The 22,058-nt window shown below is 48.8% G+C and overlaps 1 protein-coding gene across 1 annotated transcript in view; it reads left to right on the forward strand.

Moving 5' to 3' along the window:
• The first annotated feature begins 12,496 nt into the window (after positions 1-12,496).
• Positions 12,497-22,058, forward strand: part of GJC2 (gap junction protein gamma 2) — a 91,930-nt gene continuing 82,368 nt past the window's right edge. The window contains exons 1-2 of the mRNA XM_083704281.1: positions 12,497-12,804; positions 20,748-20,814. The gene's annotated coding sequence lies outside the window, so the exon portion shown is untranslated. The remainder of the gene's footprint in view (positions 12,805-20,747; positions 20,815-22,058) is intronic.

Below are 22,058 nucleotides of genomic sequence, written 5' to 3' on the forward strand. Positions count from 1 at the left end.
GATTGCGGTGCTCATCTCGCTTTACTGGCCAAGGGAGCCGGCGTACAGCCTCCGGGTCATGTGGCCAGCATGACGAAGCTGCTTCTGGCAAACCAGAGCAGTGCACGGAAACGCTGTTTACCTTCCTGCCGCAACTGTACCTATTTATCTGCTTGCAATGGTGTGCTTTCGAACTGCTAGGTGGGCAGGAGCAGGGACCGAGCAACGGGAGCTCGCTCCGTCGGGGATTCGAACCGCCGACCTTCCCTAAGGGAAGGTATAGCCCCACTCTATTCTGCCTTGGTCAAGCCACACCTGGAATACTGTGTCCAGTTCTGGGTGCCACAATTTAAGGAGGATATTGAGAAGCTGGAACATGTGCAGAGAAGGTCGACCAAGGTGGTGTCAAAAACGTGTTGCTCTGCTTTCCTTTGTGCCACATCAGCGAGAACAAGAGGGGGATATTGTTGCCTAGGCAACCCAGGACCTCCATACACAATGTCCAGGCTTTCGCCCCTGGGAGGTTATTTCAATGCTGCTAACATAGCAGTTTGACCTCCCCCTGGAGATGCACTCCATTGTCTCTCGAGGCAGACAGATGCCAGTGAGAGGCATAGCTTTTCCTGGACTGTACTTGTTTTGGCTGCAGGTATAGGTGGGATCACAATTTTAAATGCTTCTGGGTGGAAGGCTGTGTACATGGGGCAGGGGAGAATACCTTGGGAAGGACAACAGACTAAACCCATCTCCCTAATCTGCTAGTTTTCTGCATGTAAGGAGGTGGGTGGGTGGAATTTATTATTTAATAATAATATATCCTCAAAAGAACTTCAATGCATCTTGTAAGTCACACTGGGGAAGAATACAATAGCCATTAAAGCAAAATGCATCACAATTGCCAAGCAAAAGCCTCAAAATTAGAACAACAATCTCCAGCCAGCATTAGAACAGCAATCTCCAGCCACATTAAAATGTGCAATACACAGTCCTGCAGTCGTACAGGCCAGGGAACGCACTTGATTCATTCTTTTGCCAAGCTGCTTCTCAGCACCTGCCTCCAAGGCAATGTAGCGGACAGACAGCCTTGACCAGAGGGAGAACAGGCAAGTTGGAGACCAGGAAGGACCTTGAGGAAGAGATCAAAGGAAAACTGACAGGCTGTTGACAGCTGGGGAACGGGAAGAGAAGGCTGAACAGGGCAATCCCAGGGCAGGAGCATCAGCGCAGGCAAGGAGGAAGGATCGAAGCTTAGCGGAATGTGCTTTACATTCAGAAAATACCTGGTTTGATTCCTTGTCTGGGCTGGGAGAGAGCCCTGTCATCAATCCTGGAGAGCTGCTGCCAGTCAGTGTGGGCAGTATTGAGCTAGGTGGACCAGTGGTCTGACTTGGTGAAGCACAGCTCCCTATGCTCCTAAGCAGCAGAGATGACAGGGGCAAATGGCACACAGAGTGTCTGCAAAAGCACATCGTTTGGTACCAATGGAGAGTTGCATCCTGATGGATCAGGCCAAAGGCCCATTTGGTCCAGCATCGTGTTCTCGCAGTGGCCAGCCAGATCCCCCTCCTCATGAGATGTCAACATTGCGGGACCCCCGAGTCAAAGGTTTACAACAATGGCAAGTCTCCCAAAGGCAAAGCCTGTTCAGGAAGCTGGTTTTGCTGTTTACACTCGGATCTTGCTCTCCATCAATTTCCCAGTTGCTTAGCTGCTCAAATCGGCCACCCACAGCCAGGGCGATTCTCACACAATGCTTTCCCAGTCTTTTACACCACAATGACGACTCTCTTATTTTAGTACCAAGCTGCAGGAAAGCACCGCAGCTGGGCGAAGAACAGTGGGCGAGAGGGGCGTTTAAGCTATGGAAATATTCCTCCAAGCAAAATGTAGACAGCCACTTCCAGTCAACCAGAGCTCTTAACAGCTTGGGACCGATTCACTTGTGGGGTCGCCTTACCCCATAAATGCCCCACTCGACCACTTTGATCTACAGAATTGGCACTGTGTTCCAGGTATTTGTTTGACAAGCCTATTCACGTGTTTCAATATTCTTTTATGGTTAATTTTTACTATTTTTATTTTATTTTTTTACCAACAACCAAAACACAGTGAATACAAACAGTGAAACCCCCCAGGCGGCTGAAACATTGGGTATACATAATCAATAATAACATATTAAAATCAACCATACATACAATTCTATATATATACCTTAACACTCCTCCCTCCACAAGGCTTATTTAACTTTTAACGTTTTAGTTGCCCCAAATTGTTCAAACCTACTCAAATAATTCAATATCTTCTCATATCATAGAATAGAATCATAGAATCATAGAGTTGAAAGAGACCACAAGGGCCATCGAGTCCAACCCCCTGCCAAGCAGGAAACACCATCAGAGCACTCCTGACATACGGTTGTCAAGCCTCTGCTTAAAGACCTCCAAAGAAGGAGACTCCACCACACTCCTTGGCAGCAAACTCCACTGTCGAACAGCTCTTACTGTCAGGAAGTTCTTCCTAATGTTTAGGTGGAATCTTCTTTCTTGTAGTTCGGATCCATTGCTCCGTGTCCGCTTCTCTGGAGCAGCAGAAAACAACCTTTCTCCCTCCTCTATGTGACATCCTTTTATATATTTGAACATGGCTATCATATCACCCCTTAACCTCCTCTTCTCCAGGCTAAACATGCCCAGCTCCCTTAGCCGTTCCTCATAAGGCATCGTTTCCAGGCCTTTGACCATTTTGGTTGCCCTCCTCTGGACACGTTCCAGTTTGTCAGTGTCCTTCTTGAACTGTGGTGCCCAGAACTGGACACAGTACTCCAGGTGAGGTCTGACCAGAGCAGAATACAGTGGCACTATTACTTCCCTTGATCTAGATGCTATACTCCTATTTATGCAGCCCAGAATTGCATTGGCTTTTTTAGCTGCCGCGTCACACTGTTGGCTCATGTCAAGTTTGTGGTCAACCAAGACTCCTAGATCCTTTTCACATGTACTGCTCTCAAGCCAGGTGTCACCCATCTTGTATTTGTGCCTCTCATTTTTTTTGCCCAAGTGCAATACTTTACATTTCTCCCTGTTAAAATTCATCTTGTTTGTTTTGGCCCAGTTCTCTAATCTGTCAAGGTCGTTTTGAAGTGTGATCCTGATATCAATCCTCCTCTTTCTCACTGACCTTAAATCCTTTCATTTTATGTATCTTCACAGTTAGGTATTCTAAAATTATAATATTCAGTTTTTTCCTCCATTGGTTCACCCCTAGCTCTTCTGCATTTTCCCCAATTACTCGCTATAACCTGTCTGGCTGCAATTACCATCAATTTTACCCATTTACATTCTTCTTTTGTTTCTAACTCGGTGCTACTCAGGCTAATAAGAACCATTAATTTAGTTCCACCTTCCTACCCACAATTCCCAATATTTCTGTGCCAATCTGTTTCCAGAATTCATTAACTAACGGACAATCCCACCACATATGATTGTACATTCCTATCACTCCACATTTCCTCCAACAATTCTTACTTCCAGATTTTGGAATATGATATAACCTTATTTTTATTTTTTTGTAAACTGTTTATAAGTTCCATTACAAACAGGCGGGGTGCACATTTTCTAAAGCAAATGAAATTCACCCGGTGCTATACCACTGACATTCACCCGGTGCTATACCAGCTACACTGGCTCCCGTGGGGTACAGGATCAGGTTCAAGGTGCTGGTTTTAACCTTTAAAGCCCTATACGGCCTAGGACTCTCGTACCTATGGGACCGCCTCTCCTGGTATGTCCCATGGAGGACCTTACGGTCTTCAAACAAAAACACCTTGGAGGTCCCAGGCCACAGAGAGGTTAGGCTGGCCTCAACTAGAGCCAGGGCCTTTTCAGCCGTGGCCCCAATCTGTTGGAACGCTCTGTCACAAGAGACTAGGGCCCTGTGGGACTTGACATCTTTCTGCAGGGCCTGCAAGACAGAGCTGTTCCACCAAGCCTTTGGCCAAGGCACAGTCTGACCCCCTCCTTTGGTAATCCTCACAGAACTTTAGCCTAATGGTTGCCATCAATTTGAGTTGAATTAATTTTATAATGAAATGATTTTAAAATGTTGTACTATTTTATTGTTGTTAACCGCCCTGAGCCCGGCTTTGGCTGGGGAGGGCGGGATGTAAATAAAATTTATTATTATTATTATTATTATTATTATTATTATTATTATTAATAATAATAATGGACCATCTTGCTCCATATCTGGCAGCTGCTCTCCAGGATCTCAGGTAGGCAGTCTGTCTCAGCCGTACCTGGAGATACTGGGAATTGAACTTGGAACCCCCTGCATGCAAAGCAGATGATCTGTCACTAAGCTACGGACCTTCCCTGACATTGGCACCCCAGGCTCCTCTGGCAGAAGTGCTTCTGGGGCTGACCCCTCCTGCCTCTGAGTCCTTGCCTCACCCCTGGAAGAAGAGGAATCCGAGGTCACAACACTCCGGGGGTTTCCGCTGTTCCTGCACCATGTCTGTTCTTACTTCTGGCACATGGGTTCATTAGCGCTTGCACGATCAGGACTAGCGGCATGTTCTTGCTAATATCCGTCTTAAAATAAAAATAAAAAATTGGGAAGCACTTCGAGGCACATGCCTTGAGCAGCCAAGAAGCTTTTAGGCAGACGCAAGGAAGTCGGCTTATTTTAGAATTTGCTTTAAAAACAACAACAAAAACCCCACCACCACCGCTGAAATCTCGGGTGAGCACAAGAGACAAGCCTGCCCTGGTGTTCGATCCCCCGAGGGAAGGTCAGAGGTCACCTTTCGCCTTGCTGGCATGACATAGCTGGTTTCCCCCAATGCTCTCATGTTGCCGAGCACAGCAAACAGCCTTTGGCAGCAAACGACTGCAGGGTGAACGACCAGCTCATCAGCTCCTAATATCACATCTTCAGCAAGGAAGGCTTACCAGAAAGAGACAAAATGTTCTTTTTTGCTTTGGGATGACTGCATCCCAGCCGAGGAATGCAATGTTTTGAATATTGGAAAGACAATCCAGATGCAGAATGGCAATTTTGGTCGAGGCAGCGGGGGGAGGAGAAGGGGTTGGCTAAGGTATCCTAATAGGGAGCCTATCTCTCTTGTTACCAGATATTAGGGATAAGCAAGAGGATGACCGCAAAGCTGTCTAATCCTCACACATGCCCCTCTGTCTTCTCTTTTCAGGCAAGCATGAGACTTATCATAGAATCCTAGAATCATAGAGTTGGAAGAGACCACAAGGGCCATCGAGTCCAACCCCCTGCCAAGCAGGAAACACCATCAGAGCACTCCTGACATATGGTTGTCAAGCCTCTGCTTAAAGACCTCCAAAGAAGGAGACTCCACCACACTCCTGGGCAGCAAATTCCACTGTCGAACAGCTCTTACTGTCAGGAAGTTCTTCCTAATGTTTAGGTGGAATCTTCTTTCTTGTAGTTTGGAACCATTGCTCCGTGTCCGCTTCTCTGGAGCAGCAGAAAACAACCTTTCTCCCTCCTCTATGTGACATCCTTTTATATATTTGAACATGGCTATCATATCACCCCTTAACCTCCTCTTCTCCAGGCTAAACATGCCCAGCTCCCTTAGCCGTTCCTCATAAGGCATCGTTTCCAGGCCTTTGACCATGTTGGTTGCCCTCCTCTGGACACGTCCCAGTTTGAGAGTCAGTGAGGGGCCGAGGGAGAACTCCAAGGGCCAGGTGGAGAGGTTTGGCATTTGGGACCCCTGCCTGAGGGTCCCCCAGCCCTGGAGTAGACAAAAGAGGCAGGAAGAACAAGGGTGTTTCCAATAATAATAATAATAATAATAATTTATACCCTGCCCTCCCCAGCCAAGGCCAGGCTCAGTGCAGCTAAACACCAATAATAAAAACGAGTTGAATGAATACAACTTAAAAACAAGATACAACATTAAAACAATTAAAATGCAGCCTCCTCACAGGAGGAGAAAGGAAAAAGAAAGAGGGCGAGGGAATCAAATTGGCTCCAAGCCAAAGGCCAGGCGGAACAACTCTGTCTTGCAGGCCCTGCGGAAAGAAATCAGATCCTGCAGGGCCCTGGTCTCATGAGACAGAGCTTTCCACCAGACTGGAGCCATCACTGAAAAGGCCCTGGCTCTGGTTGAGGCTAATCTAACTTCCTTAGGGCCCGGGACCTCTAGGGTGTTCATATTTATGGACCTTAAGGTCCTCTGTGGGGCATACTGGGAGAGGCAGTCCTATAGGTATGAGGGTCCTAGACCGTGAATTCTATAGAATCATAGAATTGGAAGGGACCACAGGGCTCATCTACTCCAACCCCCTTGCAATGCAGGAGACTTTTTGCCCAACGTGAGACTCAAATCCACAACCCTGAGGTTAAAAGTCTCATGCTCTACTGACGGAGTGCCACTCCCACTGTCCGTGAGCACTGGCCATGCTGACCGGGGGCCTGATGGGGGTTTGAGTACAACCACAACGGGAAGCCCATGTTACTGAAGATCTCTCCCTGAGCCACAATCACTTCTAGAGCTTAATGATGGAACCTCCACTTGCAAATGCCAGGAGCTGGCGACCAAATGGCAAGGGAAGCCTGGCACCTTCATGCCCTGCGTCATTTGAGCTTTCAGAAGCATCCGGTTGGTTGTGAAGGAATGGGTTTCTGTGCAGTCAGTTTGAAACGGGACCCAAAACCCCCCTTTTCTTCTTTCTCCAAGGGAGCATTTCTAAAATGCTTTAACTTGAGCTGTTGAGCAAATGCATAACAAGAACACAGCTGTATAAACAAAGCTCTCTCATTTATCAGTCATGACAATGGATGACCTTGGCTGTTCCAGTGGAGTAGGGATGACACGTCTAGGTCTTATCTTACATCCTGAACACACTCTGATGCACAGACCTAGTCCGGGAACAGTGCCAGAGTGTGTTCTTGGAGTTGGTGACCTCTTGCTCCAAGATAAGAGTATAGGAACAGGAATACCCTATTATGGTCAGAAGTACAGGAAGGAAAACCCTTTTATGGTTAAGAGTACCGGAGCAGGAACATCTGTGATGTCAACCTGCGTGTACAAGCTGACGTGGCTGGATTCCTTGGGAAGGGGGAGAGGGTGCCTGGAGGATATATATACTGCATGAAATCTCTCATTTCTTTGGACTTGCTGTGGACTGACCACGCAAGTGCCTTTCTGCTGCTCCGGAGAGCAGAAATAAAGAACTCTTTCTCTGAACCAACCCTCGGTGTCATTTGACTTCCTTCCTCCCGTCCGGGAGCAACGCAGAGCCCACCAATTGGTAAAGTCTAATAAGGCTACAGTTGATGTTGGGATAGAATGCTGGGATGGATTAACCTTCTTTGCTCTGCTGCTGGAGCGCAGGATCACTCACGTACCCTTTACAACTGACAATTCTGCCTTCACCCTGTAGGAATAATGGAGATGACAAGAAGTTGAATGCAGGTGAGCTGTGCAGAAGAACACTGACAAGCATGCTCCAAGCAAGCTGCCGGCCAGCTCTGCTGAGGCTCCTTTTATTATCAGAAGTCAACAATTGGAAACAGTAGTGAAACCACCCTGAACTTAACGTATTTCCATCTACGCACATTTCCAGCATTAGCAAATACACGTGTCAGCAGGTGTTTACCCCCGATACTTGATTACGTCTGCGTCCCCGGTCATGCTCCAGCCAAGCGATATGTCTCACAAACAAATTGTGAGAGGACAAAAGGTCAGGGGGAAAACTCTGTTTTCTAGCCAAGAAAGCAAAAGGTCAGGGAAAGCAGGCGCAATGCTCCTTGACATACTGTTGCATGTCTGGTGTGAGGTTTGCCTTGTTACCTCCACCCCCACACAATTGCATAGACCCATCATTTTCAGGACTGTTCCTTTTTATTTTTTTTAGAATTGGTTTTCATTTTCAATTTATTTTTAAAAAGTTGTGCATTCCCTCTTTCCAAGTCTAAGGTATACATTTCCAATGAAGATGATTTTTAAGGTCACGCACGAGTGGCATGTATCCCTTGCAATAAATCTGTCGTCCACCCCCTGACAACAACTGCATCAGAAGATGAGAGGTTTGCTTATTTACATCAAACTCTATACACATGATGCTTTGCACATACAGTGGTACCTTGGGTTACATACGCTTCAGGTTACATATGCTTTAGGTTACACACTCCGCTAACCAAGAAATAGTGCTTCAGGTTAAGAACTTTGCTTCAGGATAAGAACAGAAATCGGGCTCCAGCGGTGCGGCAGCAGCAGGAGGCCCCATTAGCTAAAGTGGTGCTTCAGGTTAAGAACAGTTTCAGGTTAAGAATGGACATCCGGAACGAATTAAGTACTTAACCCGAGGTACCACTGTACTGTATTGTAGACTGTCAGCATTTCGCAGGAGCGATTTAGTAACATACCAAAAAATAAAGTTTGTGCAATTAAAGTGGAATAAAGCACTCTGGTTAAAATATATATATTAAAATCTGCAAAACCTGGACCTTCTGCAGTTTGAAATGCATTGAAAAGTGTGGATGAATGAATGAATGAATGAGGGAAAGGCATGTAAGGATGAATGCATGATGGCTGCTCACTGATGTTTTAACTTCTCCACGGACAAAGCAAAACCGGTGTTTCATATAAACATTGCACATCATCGAAACTCCATGTAAGCTTTGGGCAAGTGAATTGAGACGAATGCTCAACAAATAGGTTGTTTTGAAGACCCCTGAGACAGCATCACAAACATCACACAGCTCTGGTTAAAACCATGTTGGGCCACAACAGCTCAAGGTCAGTTTGAAATTCAGTTTAAAAGCCTGGGTCTTCAGGTGTCACAGGAAAGAACCTCAAAGAGGGCACCAGGAAATCCTTTCCAGAGAAGCTAGTTGATGACAGGGGTGCCACTACTGAGAAGACCCTGGCAGCCTCACTTGACTTTGGTGGGGCAACCGAAGCAAGGCTTCCAAACAGGATCTTAAGATTCAGACAGGTATATGTGGGAGGAAGTGATCTTTCAGCTAACCTGGTCCCAAGCTCTTTAGGGCTTTAAGCAGGCACTTGGAACTTAATCTGAGGCCCTTCTCTGAGTCACCCCTCTGAGGGAGGCTTGGATGGTGATGACAACAGAAAGGGCCTTTTCAGTTGTGGCTCCCCATCATCCATCCCCTGCAAAGTCTGCTTGGCACGTTCACTGACATCTTTTTGGTACCAGATATAAACTAGCCCCCAATATCAGCTGAGCTGATACTGTTTTGTTGTTACCGTTGATACTGTAAACTCCCTGGGGCTGTTCTGTTGTGGAGCTTGTTTGTTTGTGTGTGCGTAATGTTTTGAAACCTTGGACAACAAATGACTAACATGTGGCTCAGTCAGTAGAGTAGGCGACTCTTAATCTCAAGGTTATGGGTTCGAGCCCCATGTTGGGCAAAAGAGTCCTGCTGTGATGGCCTGGGAATCGGATTTGGATGCTGAACCTGAGGAATCCCAGCCTGCACAGGATCCCCCACCTCCAGAACCAGCTGAGCCGGGGCTGGGGCCTGAGCCTGAAGGGTCCTCACCTGTGCTGGGTCCTCAGGTGCAGGCAACAGTGGAATCTGCTCTGGCTCCTGAGGTGATGGAGGACCCATTGCCTGCAGCTGCTCCACTCTCAGCCCCGTCAGAGGAAGCTGAGGTTGCCTCTGGGTTCGGTAACACTCCAGCCTCTCCTGAGCTGCAGAGGCTCAGGGCAGAGAGGCAGAGGGAACTAAGTTCCCGCAGGAGGAGTGCTCACCTCCAGGCCAGGAGAGGTGAGTCACCTGAGGATCAGGTCCACCCTATGCCTCAGGGGAGATAAAAGCCAGCCAGCCCCAGTCCCAAGTTGTGGGAGCAACATCAATGGTTGTCAGTTCCAGCCTGATCCCTGTCCTGCTTTCTTGCTCCTGACCTCACCCGACTCCCTGCCCTGCACCCAGCTTCGACTTCTACGGACTGCCTTAATATTGCACCATCAACCTCGGACTGGACTCGGACCTCGCCTCTCGCATAGCCCCCGGGATCAACACACCTGCATTACAGAGAGGCTGCACTAAATAATCTTTGTGGTCCCTTCTAACTCTACAGTTCTGTGATTCTAAGTGCAATTCACAATATTAATTATGATGATAACAACTGGGTCTGGAACGAGACTGGGAACTAGAGCAGCTGTTAAAGCTGGGGCTCTTCTCCATGCGCCTCCTCTGAGAGGGGTGAGATGGGTGGCAATGAGAGAACGGACTTCTGTGGTTCCTTCCTGTCAGTGGAATGCTCTCCCAAAGGAAACACACCCGATAATAATAATAATAATAATAATAATAATAATAATAATAATATACCCCGCCCATCTGGCTGGGTCCCCTCAGCCACTCTGGGCAGCTTCCAACAAAACACTAAAATACAATAACCTATTAAACATTAAAAGCTTACCTAAACAGGGCTGCCTTCAGATGTCTTCTAAAAGTTTGGTAGTTATTTTTCTCTTTGACATCTGGTGGGAGGGCGTTCCACAGGGCGGGTGCCACCACCGAGAAGGCCCTCTGCCTGGTTCCCTGTAACTTGGCTTCTCGCAGTGAGGGAACCGCCAGAAGGCCCTCAGCACTGGACCTCAGTTTCAGGGCAGAACGATGGGGGTGGAGACGCTCCTTCAGGTATACTGGACCGAGGGCGTTTAGGGCTTTAAAGGTCAACACCAACACTTTGAATTGTGCTCGGAAACGTACTGGGAACCAGTGTAGGTCTTTCAAGACCGGTGTTATGTGGTCTCGGCAGCCGTCCCCAGTCTAGCTGCCGCATTCTGGATTAATTGTAGTTTCCGGGTCACCTTCAAAGGTAGCCCCATGTAGAGCACATTGCAGTAGCGAGAGATAACCAGAGCATGCACCACTCTGGTGAGACAGTCCGTGGGCAGGTAGGGTCTCAGCCTGCGTACCAGATGGAGCTAAGAAACAGCTCCCCTGGACACAGAATGATGCCATTCTTGCCCGCTTTGGCTAAGACATTCCAGCTCAGCCAGGCTTTGACTTGCTCATTTTGATTCACACTTTGGTATGGTTTCAGCCTCTGGGGTGGCACCTTTCTTATCAGAAGCTGCTCACCAGGCAGCCCAGAGGCTGGGTAGCACAAACAAATTAGGAGTGCCAGTTAGGCTCTCTGCTAGTGCACTGCACTCACTTCTCTGCCATTTCAAGCTCTCCCTCTCCTGATGAGCAACTATCACCCAGCCTCGGGGCTAGCCTTGTGTGTCTCACTCAGCAAGCTATTTATGCACCTCTTATTGTGATGGTCCTTTCTTACAGCATCTCTGCACTTTAGGGAATTGTGTTGTGTTCTTTGCTTTTTAATCTATTCCGCCTGCTTTTGCAATTTAAAGGTAAAAGGTAAAGGACCCCTGACCATTAGGTCCAGTCGCGGACCACTCTGGGGTTGTGTGCTCATCTCGCTCTATGAGCCGAGGGAGCTGGTGTTTGTCCACAGTTTTTCCAGGTCATGTGGCCAGCATGACTAATCAGCTTCTGGCGAACCAGAGCAGCGCACGGAAACGCCGTTTACCTTCCCGCCGGAGTGGTACCTATTTATCTACTTGCACTTGATGTGCTTTTGAACTGCTAGGTTGGCAGGAGCAGGGACCGAGCAATGGGAACTCACCCCGTCGCTGGGATTCGAACTGCCGACCTTCCGATTGGCAAGCCCTAGACTCTGTGGTTTAGACCACAGCGCCACTTTGAGACTTTCTGTATACAGCGATGTGTGAAATCAATAAACAACAACAGGATCAAAATGCCCCCTTCTAGTTAAGAACACGGCTGAGATCCTAATGTTTCTAGGATGTTTCTAAAGGCAGCACCAATAGTTCAAAGGCCTTGCTCTCTTTCATGGAGTGGGATCTGTTACTGCGAGGAGTCCCTAGGGAAGCACCTGTTGTTACCTGCCCAGGTGGCTGTTCTTTTGTTTTGTTACCCCTATCCTCTAACCCAGCTGCAGTCGCTTCTGTTTTAGTAGCCCCTCCCAGGAGAGGGAATGCTCATCGGTGCAAATTCTTCGGTGCAAATAAATCCTGCCAGACCTTCTTAGATGCGTCTCCTTTGCCTAAAGAGAAAGGGAGGGGAGGAAAACCCAGAAATGCCTAGAAACGTCTCCTTGCAGCTAAGTCTTTATAAGGGCAAAACTCTGAAAACTTTAACTCGGGGTGGGGGGTACAGGCAGGGAAAACGGACAGCTGCTCGCACCTCCTCCCTCCGCTCTCAGACACGTGCTCTCCATAGATTCAAAAGGGATCAAGGTTAGAACGAAGGAAAATCCCCACTTTCCCAGTAATTAATCAGCTCAAATATTTTGCTCGGACAGAAAGCAGAACAACCCCCTCATTGGTTTGGGGGAGGGAAGTGTCTCCAAGTCTAGCTCCTCCGCCCCCTCCTCAGATCTTCAGCTCAGGATCCGTGGATCTGTAGATCCACCCTTTCCGTAGTCCCACCCCGCAGGACGATTGGCCGGCGTTGTTAGGCTCCGGGTGAAAGACGCGTCCGAAGCGCGCAAAGTTTGGATTGCTTTGCACTTTTGCGCAGTTGCGCCTTGCTGTTGCGCCGAGGGAGGTTAGCGAGCCTATGCCTCGCCTGGCGAAATCTACAGCTGAGCTGCTGCTAGACTGAAACTCCTCTCTCTCTCTCTCTCTCTCTCTCTCTCTCTCTCTCTCTCTCTCTCGCACCAGTGGGTTTCCCTGCGCAGCAACGCTCCCCCCCTGACACGCGCACACGCGCCCCTCTTCCTGCCTCTAACCCTGGGATGCTCTCTGGAGAAAGGACCGCCAGCACAGGACCAAAGAGGTGAGTGGACCGATCTTTCTCAGCAACAGAGGAAGCCGCCTCGTGCTGAGTCAGACCATCGACCCAACAGTTCAGTGGTGTCGACACTGACTGGCAGGAGGGGTGGCGGGCACGCTTAGCCCTACACGGAGACGCCACCGAGGACTGAACCTGGAATTGTACTAGCGCGCAAAGCACACGCGCTGAGATGCGTCCGTAACGGGATGGAGACGGTGGAAGGACAGGGTGGTGGTCCACGCGAGAAAGGCTCCCCCTGACACGTCTGAGCGCGTGGTTTTCCCCTCCGTGAAATTCTGGCTAGGGAAACCGAGCTCAGCTTGGGAAGGGGGCGGGAGACGAGCTTGGAGTGAGAGGGCAGCGCAACGTGTGTGTGTGTGTGTGTGTGTGTGTGTGTGTGAGAGAGAGAGAGAGAGAGAGAGAGAGAGAGAGAGAATGAGAGAGTTAAGCCTTAGCGATCTCCTTTGAAAGCAAGGGGCTTCTTCCAGGTGCCCGAGGCTGGCGCGCTCTCCCGGGACACAGGGAGATTCGGGTCTGAGTGAACAGGAGGGGCTGGTCCTGCAAATCTGCATGGTGCACCTTGGGTACAATAAAGGAAACGTGAGATGGAGGGAGGCGGATAGCCACCCACTACGTTTGAGAGCATCCGTCTGTGTGTGTATGTGTGGGTGAAATGCACACTCGACTAAGGCATGCACATCCATGATAGGAAAATTTAGTGCACGTGTAATATTTAATGAATTTAGATGCATGGACAGTGTGTGCTGCCATAGATGAACCTCGAGTGTGTTATATGAAACTGTTAACGTGTAATATGTGATTTCTGTGTGTGCAGATGACTACAGCATATACAACGTGTGGGTGATGTTTTAAGTGTGTGCAAATTTATATATATGAACATTGATAGAGCTAAAACTACACACACACACACACACACACACACATTGTTTTAGCTCTATCAATGTTCATTTTTAAAATTGTTTTTAGCTCTTATTTTTATCTGTAAGCTGCCTTGGATCCCTGTCAGGGGAAAAGGTGGAGTGCACATGAATACATAACAACAACAAGAAGTGTGAACGGAGTGTATGATGCTGTGTGTAGGATTCAGATCTATGCTGTGTGTTGTGTGTTCAAATGCACCCTCCACAAACCCATTAGAGTTAGCAACGTCTCAGCCTGTTTCTGCAGCTATGCCTTCTGTAACCACACACATTAATTAGTCCATGTAACTGAAACAAATGTATATTCTTTCCCTGTTTATCCCCTTTTCCATTGTTGCACCCTTCTATTTCCACTGTGTTTAATTTTAGCCACATCTGCGCCATGCACTTAAAGCACTGTGATATCACTTTAAACAGTCATGGCTTCCTCAAAATAATCCTGGGAGCTGTAGTTTGTTAAGGGTGCTGCCAAGGGAGACTCCTGTTCCCCTCACAGAGCTACAATTCCCTGGGAAGAGGGATTGATTGTTCAACCCTTCTGGAAATTGTAGCTCTCTGAGGCAGGATGGAGGTCTCCTAAGAACTCTCAGCACCCTTAAACTACAGTTCCCAGAATTATTATTATTCGGGGGGGGGGGGGAGAAGCCATGTCAGTTTAAAGTGGTATGACACCACTTTAAAAACCTGATGCGGATGGGGCCTAAGAATAAGCCCCCTACCAGCACATAGGTAAAGGTAAAGGGACCCCTGACCATTAGGTCCAGTCGTGGCCGACTCTGGGGTTGCGGCGCTCATCTCGCTTTATTGGCTGAGGGAGCCGGTGTGCAGCTTCCGGGTCATGTGGCCAGCATGACAAAGCCGCTTCTGGCGAACCAGAGCAGTGCATGGAAACGCCGTTTACCTTCCCGTCGGAGCGGTACCTATTTATCTATTTGCACTTTGACGTGCTTTCGTACTGCTAGGTTGGCAGGAGCTGGGACTGAGCAACGGGAGCTCACCCCGTCGCGGGCAATGTTTTTACTTCAACAAGATGAGCACACGATATGAGGAAGGAGACAGTGGTACCTGTCGCATTTCCTGAGATAGGTAAAGGGTAAAGGGACCCCTAACCATTAGGTCCAGTCGTGGCCGACTCTGGGGTTGCGGCACTCATCTCGCTTCCTTGGCTGAGGGAGCCGGCGTACAGCTTCCGGGTCATGTGGCCAGCATGACTAAGCCGCTTCTGGCAAACCAGAGCAGCGCACGGAAACGCTGTTTACCTTCCCGCCGGAGTGGTACCTATTTATCTACTTGCACTTTGACGTGCTTTCGAACTGCTAGGTTGGCAGGAGCAGGGACTGAGCAACAGGAGCTCACCCCGTCGCGGAGATTCGAACCGCTGACCTTCTGATCAGCAAGTTCTAGGCTCTGTGGTTTAACCCACAGTGCCACCCGCATCCCCACCAGCACGTAGCTCACCTCATATAAATAGAAATGCTAATATTCTGCAAGGGAAAGATGGAATAGTTATTTTTTTGGGGGGGGGACTCTGACTTTTCCTTGTTCTCTGCAGCACGACTTTTGATAAGAACATGATAGCTCAGTCAGTAGAGCATGAGGATCTTAATCTGAGAGTCATGGGTTTGAGCCCCACATGGGGCAAAAGATTCCTTCATTGCAGGGGGTTGAGCTGGATGACCCTCGTGACCCCTTCTGACTTGATGATTCTATGATCCTTCTGTGATAAGAGCAGCCTGCTGGATCAGGCCAGTGGTCCATGCAGTCCAGCCTCCTGTTCTCACAGGAGAATAGATATCCCAATAGGCAGTTTACAAGCAGAGCCTGAGTGAAACACAGCTTTTCCCTCCATTGAGGGCCTGAGTGAAACACAGCTTTTCCCTCCATTGATCTGCCTTGCCCTCCCCTCCTTTGAAGCTGTCTCCCACGTTGGCAGCCATCAGCCCTGCATCTTGTGGGAGCGACTTCCATAGTTCAACACTGTGCTGTGCGATGGTACAGAGAGGATGGTTTATTTATCCTGCACTTCTTCAACACCCTTAATTAGGCAGGACATTTGTTCTCCGTTATGGGGGACACAGAAGAAGAACGCTGATGGTTGCAGCAGAGAGCCTGCTTGCTTTCTCTAGAAAGCAAAAGGAAGGAAAAAAACTACGTATTTCTAACATGAGCACCGCCTACTTTTTATGCAAAACATGAGTTTTCTTGGGCTGTGAAATCAGCAACGGCTAGAGAGGAATATTTGCAGAGAGAGAGTGTGAATGGGGATAAATGCCTCTGTCTGGGAGCTGCCACAAGAAACCAACAGGGGGCGACAGAGAGCCATGCTGCATGTTTTGCGCATAGATTTCATGGCAGGGAGAAAACTTCTCTGGCCATTGGTTGGAGCTCACTGCTTCGTTTGCTGTGTAGACAGGAGTTGCTGATGGACTCAGTAAGAACTTGGAGGAAGGCAGACATCCCACAAAGCAATGTTTGAGGGATTTTTGGTGGAAGAACTGGAAATTGCCCTGTTCTGGAGCTCTTAAAACAATGATAAACCTTTGCTCTGTATTGAAAATCTCAATCTACAGAGAAAACTACCACTGCCAAGGTCTGCCTGTGTGCTGTTGAGAAGCCAGGGGTGAATTTATGGGTTGGTGGCCTCTGGAGTGTAATCAGAAAGCACTCTCTGGGGGTGGGGGAATAAACTTTGTTGGTGTTGTTGTTTTAATAAAGACAAAATACGTACAACACCAAACATACTGATGCAGAGGAGAGTGGAGAAAAATTAGATTGCATAAGAGGGAGGGGAATAAAAGTGAAAAGAATACCTTACATTAATTCAGGCAATGTTTTTACTTCAACAAGATGAGCACACGATATGAGGAAGGAGACAGCGGTACCTGTCGCATTTCCTGAGATAGGTAAAGGGTAAAGGGACCCCTGACCATTAGGTCCAGTCGTGGCCGACTCTGGGGTTGCGGCGCTCATCTCGCTTTATTGGCTGAGGGAGCCGGTGTGCAGCTACCGGGTCATATGGCCAGCATGACTAAGCCGCTTCTGGCGAACCAGAGCAGTGCATGGAAACGCCGTTTACCTTCCCGTCGGAGCGGTACCTATTTATCTATTTGCACTTTGACGTGCTTTCGTACTGCTAGGTTGGCAGGAGCTGGGACCGAGCAACGGGAGCTCACCCCGTCGCGGGGATTCGAACCGCCAACCTTCTGATCGGCAAGTCCTAGGCTCTGTGGTTTAACCCACAGCGCCACCCGCATCCCTTTTCCTGAGATACATCCCCAGAAACGTTGGCACCTTATCTCTGAGGCGTCCTCAACCAGGGCTGCATTTTATTTTATTCCTGGGACAGTGGGTGCCTCAGGCGAAAGATAAACTCTTTTCCTTTTGCACAGAGGAAATGGCTGGATTTGCGTCGGTGAGCACGCAAAGTTGTTGCCACATGGACACACAGAGCGGCGTCTCAGGGCTGTGCTGCTCACTGAATCTCCATTCGGTTGAGTTGCTTCAACATCAGGAGAAAGTGGAGGAGGGGCACAGTGCCAGCAAGGCCGGCATGGTGCAAATGCAAGGGCGGGCGAAATTCAGCTCTTCTGCCGGAGTGTTTGCACCTCCCTGCTGCTGTGCCACTTTCTCTCCCTATCTCAGTGTGCTGCAGTGATTCAGGTGAGGTCAGGTGAGTTGCGCAGCTGCTGGCCACATGGAGGGGTTGTTTTTGTTGGGACATTGTTGTCGCTTCCATCCAGTCCTGAGCATCTTGGTCTGCTCCTGAACTCCTGCATCGTGACTCCTGAGCACTGTGTTTGCTACTGAGCCTGTACCCAACACGGTCTGCCCAGGTGTCTTCATTTTGCTTGCCAGGCCATTTTTAGGAAGCTATACCCACCTGTGCCATGCTCAGGTGTGGGGCAGGAAAGGGCCGGATTTCTAAGGAAGCATTGGGAGCTTCAAGCCAGTGTGGTGTAGTGGTTAAGAGCGGTGGACTCGTAATCTGGTGAACCAGGTTCGCTTCCCTGCTCCTCCACATGCAGCTGCTGGGTGACCTTGGGCTAGTCACACTTCTCTGAAGTCTCTCAGCCCCACTCACCTCACAGAGTGTTTGTTGTAAGGGAGGAAGGGAAAGGAGATTGTTAGCTGCTTTGGGACTCCGTAGGGTAGTGATAAAGCAGGATATCAAATCCAAACTTTTCTTCACTTCTTCTTCCTTCTTAGATCCAGCAAAGTATGCCTCCCTCCCTCCTGATGTGAGGAGGGGACTGTGCCTTAATTCCCCCCCTTTAAGGTAACCAAAAAGTGGAAAAACACTCCCAAAATTGTGGAAAAACACCCCCAAAAAGTGGAAAAACACCCCCAAAATATCAAAAAGTGGAAAAACACCTCCAAAATTGTTGAGCTTGTTTTAGGAAGACCCCAAAAAATGTTGAGGGTTTTTTTTTTAGGCAACCCCCAAAGTTATTGAGCTTTTTTAAAACAAAGACACCAAAAAAACCTACAATTTTTTTTCTATTGACTTGCCTAAGATCCAGGACAAAGCGCTGCATTTCGGAAATCCCCACCGGACATCAATTCCGCCTTTGAAATCCCAGTAAAATCCAGACATATGGCGGCCCTACCCACATTTCTGCTTCAAACTTCAAAGTGTGGAAAGCTGTTCTTCTAAAGCCCTTTGTAAACAACCCTACACAGGGATCACCGAATTGGAGAGTTGGAAGGGAGCCCCAGGGTCATCTAGTCCAACCCCCCGCAATACAGCTAAAGAATCCCTGATAGATGGTCTTCCAAATGAGAGTCCACCATCTTCTGCAGCGCCACCATGTGGTGAACCATTGAACTGCAGGTGGCAGCCTTCTTAGTGAAGGACCTTCAGGTCCTGGACTGACTCCGCCCACTTGGGGCTGGCCATTGGATCTGCCTCAACAGGAAGGAGTATAAGGGAGCTTCTTGTGGCCAGCTGAGCCTTGCCTGAGCAACACGACCTTCTTGAGTGGTGGTGTGCTCTTGTCCCCTTTGTTGTTCTTCAGCCTTGACTATTGGCTTCTTTCCAGGACTTCTGGCTCACTGCAGACTGTTGCCCACCGCCCAGCCCTAAGGAAACAAATTTAAGAGTGGTGTCACACATTACATTCAATGAATGTACAAACAGTTGGGCTGTAATAATAAAATATTCTAGTTATTTCTTTGTGAAATTTATATACCGCCTTTCATACGAGGATCACAGTGCAGTTTTCACTATAAAAACACAAGAGTACATAATAAACAAATCAATAATTTCCACCGTCCCACATTTTAAAAGACAATAGGTTGTTCAGTCTGCCAAAAGCCTGGGAGAAGAGGCATGCCTTTTCCTGACTCCTAAAGATGTGGAATGAAGGCACCAGGCAGGCCTCTCTGGGGAGAGGATTACACATACAAGGAGCCAATGCAGAAAAGGCCCCTTCTTGTATTGCTGCCCTCCAGACCTCTTGAGGAGGCACATGAAGCAGGGCCTGCAATGTTGATCTCGGGGTCTGGGTTGGTTCATATGGGGAGAGGCAGTTATTCACACGTAACATTCAACGAGTGTACAGTCTGTGTACACAATATTTGAAATGTACAAATCTTCAAGTGCAACCTCTTCAACATATATGTTAAGTCCTGAAGTTCTCACCCTGGGCCAGCAGGGGGATACTGTAGATAGTTTTCACTCAGGTCCACATATGCAAATAAGGAATTGAAAGTGACGTTCAGTGATTGGATAGTTACAGAAAGTTGTTACTGTTGCGTTGTAGTTGAGCTCTATATAGGCAGGTTGGCTGAACCCTTCAGTTCAGTTCTGTTCTGGTCTGTGAACAAACAAACAAACAAACAAACAAGAGCTGTTTGAAGTATCACTGTGTCATCTGATATGTTCACCCACAACTCAACAATATATAGTTGCACATGTGTAGAGAGAACTTGTACCTGTGTTCAGAATAATGTGAACAAGGCTTTTAGTATTTATTAATTCATAAAATTAATTGTTTGTGTGTGTGTGTGTGGGGGGGGAATCCTGAAAAAACAATATAGTTTGCCCGGGCGTCCAAATTAAGCACTCTCCCTCCCTGCAATTAATAAATTTATTCTGGCTTTCTTTATACAATGGAGAAATGCGCAGCTAGTCCTGCTCGTGAGTTGCTTCCTCAGTGTAAGAGGTTTGGGGAGGCATTGATTCTCCGCGTTCCCTGTGTTCATTCTGCTACAGTGGCAAACCCAACACAGATTTGGCTCCCTCCCTGCATTATTGACCCAGTGCCTGTGTTATTTATTGGGCCGCTCGCCCTCCCAAAATCACTGCCAGGAAAATGTTCAGCAAATTGTTTTAAAGTGGTTCACTCGTCGCCTCCAGCAGTAGATATTAGACGCTGCGAAAATTATGTAAGGGCAGGGTTAAAACGGAGGAGTGTTTCAAAAATTATTTTTAGCAAGGCCCGTGAGTACAGGGATTGGGGTATGGCCTTCAGAGGAAACAAACCCCTCAGAACATGCTCTGTGTATGTAGGAGAAAGAATCTCTCAAGCAACCTTTCTGCCCTTGCAATCAGGACTTAGACCAGACTCTGTCTGCATCCGTACTATTTAAAGCAGTATCAAACCACTTTAAAGAGTTACGGCTTCCTCAAAGAATCCCGGGACTTGAAGTTTGTTAAAGGTGCTGAGGTTTGCTAGGAGACCCCCATTCCCCTCACAGAAGTACAGTTCCCAGAGTTTTCTTGGAAGAGTGATCGGTTGTTAAGCCATTCTGGGTTAGGGTCTCCTAACAACTTCTCATGGAGTAAAAGCCATGGTGCTTTGAATGTTGAATGGTTCAAGGCAGACGAATGAAAGTTGTCCTTCACACAGCGCATAGTTAAACTCCCATAAGATGCGGTGATGACCATGATGGCTTTAAAAGGGTATTGAACTATGCCGGAGAACAATGGTGCCTGCAAGGCAAAAGAAACAAAAATAACCCTAAGTTAAACATGATCTGACGCTGTGTTTTTTCCTTTTTCAGAAACTGAAAGCCAGCATTCTCCTGCACCCAGATTGAGCAGTTGCTGAAACTTCCCAGCATGCTCCAGGTTAGTAACCAGCCATGTTTGGACAATGGAATCTGCCTTGTGTAGAGTCAGGCATTTGGTTCATCTAGCTCAGTATGGTTTGTGCTGACTTCCAATGGCTCTCCAGGGTTTCAGACAGCGAGTCTCTCTGTCACGATCCGGTATAAGGGCGATCAAAATCCGGGCTGAGGACGTCGGGACCAGGGGCATGATGGAGGAGTGGGAGCAGGAACGAGAGTCCAGAAGCCAAGGGGTCAAGAAGCAGCAGTGGCATAGTGTGGGGGGTGCAGGCCGCACCGGACACAACATCTGGGGGGGTGCTCGCCGCCTCCGGAGTCGCCGAAGAGCCTCGGGCGCAGGCTGTAGCAGAGCCCCATGTCTCGCAGAACCGACGAGCTGTGCGCGCATCCGGGCTGAAGGCGTCCGGCAGGCAGCGGCTCTCAGCGCTCGCCGCGGTCCCCGCGCACCAGGCAGCCCCTCCTCACAGCCCCGCAGCCGCAGCTGCTGGGCCATGTTGCATTTTCCTCGCCTCTCTGCCCTCCTCCGGGCAAGCAGCGTCGTTTGGGCGGCAGCGCCAGCGGGAACTCACCTCAGATCACCTGACACGGACCCGCCGCCACCGCCGTGGCTACCTTACCGTAAATACCCCAGCCCAGGCAGCAGCAAGAAGAAGCTGGCAGCGACGGCAGGTTAGGGGTTAGAGGGTGCAAATTACTTGCCTTGCCCCGGGTTAAAGGTAAAGGTAAAGGTACCCCTGCCCGTACGAGCCAGTCTTGACAGACTCTGGGGTTGTGCGCCCATCTCACTTAAGAGGCCAGGGGCCAGCGCTGTCCGGAGACACTTCCGGGTCACGTGGCCAGCGTGACATCGCTGCATCTGGCGAGCCAGAGCTGCACACGGAAACGCTGTTTACCTTCCCGCTGGTAAGCGGTCCCTATTTATCTACTTGCACCCGGAGGTGCTTTCGAACTGCTAGGTTGGCAGGCGCTGGGACCGAGCAGCGGGAGCGCACCCCGCCGCAGGGATTCGAACTGCCGACCTTTCGATCGGCAAGTCCTAGGCGCTGAGGCTTTAACCCACAGCGCCACCTGCGTCCTTGCCCCGGGTTAGGGGGTGCAAATTACTTGCGTTGCCCCGGGTGCTGACAACCCACGCTACGGCGCTGAGAAGCAGGGAGTCATGAAGTCAAGGGTCTGAGGGTTGAGAAGCAAGGAGTCACAAAGTCAAGGGTCCAAGGGTCCAGAAGCAAGGAGTCACAAAGTCAA

The sequence above is a fragment of the Podarcis gaigeae genome, assembly GCF_964106915.1.
Source record: "Podarcis gaigeae genome assembly, chromosome: 12".
NCBI lineage: Eukaryota > Metazoa > Chordata > Lepidosauria > Squamata > Lacertidae > Podarcis > Podarcis gaigeae.